The 792-nt window shown below is 49.1% G+C and overlaps 1 protein-coding gene across 3 annotated transcripts in view; it reads right to left on the bottom strand.

Annotated features, from left to right (window-relative positions):
• Nucleotides 1-323, bottom strand: part of LOC123506791 — a 21460-nt gene extending 21137 nt beyond the window's left edge. The window contains exon 1 of one of the 3 annotated variants that reach the window (XM_045259130.1): nucleotides 1-323. This exon is cut by the window's left edge and continues 421 nt beyond it. The gene's annotated coding sequence lies outside the window, so the exon portion shown is untranslated. The other 2 variants (XM_045259128.1, XM_045259129.1) reach the window with 2 other exon arrangements.
• Between the last annotated feature and the right edge of the window lie 469 nt (nucleotides 324-792).

Here is a 792-nt window from a genome sequence, read left to right as displayed (position 1 = left end):
CTTCCCACAATCAGCCTCTTTTTCTTTTCCTTTCCTGCGTCACTGGTCGAGACTCTGATAACACCGCCACTTGTACCTGAGATGCCGCGGACGCGAGGCACACTTGACACCACGCCCTCCCCCGCCCACTGCATTCAACAACCTGTTAGTCAGACCAGCTGCGTACCGCGCCTGCCGCTTCCGAGAGCCGTCCCTCCCCCTCCCATCCCCAAACTCGCTCTCCTGCCCCTCTTTCGATCGGCCGTCTCTTTCCTGCAGTCCTGCTGCTGCTGCTGCTGCTACTACTCAGTAATGCCTCCAGTTTCTTCTCTTGTATTGGCCAAGAATACACATGCATCCATACTATTTATAATATCTAAGAGAAATATGTTTTTGCTTTCTTATTCAGAATCTCTCTCTCTCTCTCTCTCTCTCTCTCTCTCTCTGTGTGTGTGTGTGTGTGTGTGTGTGTGTGTGTTTGATCTTGATCTTGATCTTGATGCTACAGGTGGCTCGGGATCGCTCCGGATCGGCTTTGGATCGGCAGCTCCTGTAAAGGACAAAAAAAAAAAAAAAAAAAAAAACATTATTCTGTTGACTAATCATCCCTACAACTCGCTCGCCACATTCTCTCCAGATACTCTTTCACAGCCTCCATCATCCTTTCACTCGTCTCTCTACACAGTCCCAACAGTAACACCATCCATTCCCTTCCTGTCCTCTCCACTCTTTTCATCCCTATTATGCCCCAATTCACTCAAGATCACTTGCATCATCTCATGCCTGTCTCTCCAGCATGACATGCTCCACCGT

The sequence above is a fragment of the Portunus trituberculatus genome, chromosome 20, assembly GCF_017591435.1.
Source record: "Portunus trituberculatus isolate SZX2019 chromosome 20, ASM1759143v1, whole genome shotgun sequence".
In the NCBI taxonomy this organism is placed as follows: Eukaryota; Metazoa; Arthropoda; class Malacostraca; order Decapoda; family Portunidae; genus Portunus; species Portunus trituberculatus.
The sequence above is the reverse complement of the archived record's forward strand: the minus strand, read 5'-3'. Positions and strand labels throughout refer to the sequence as shown.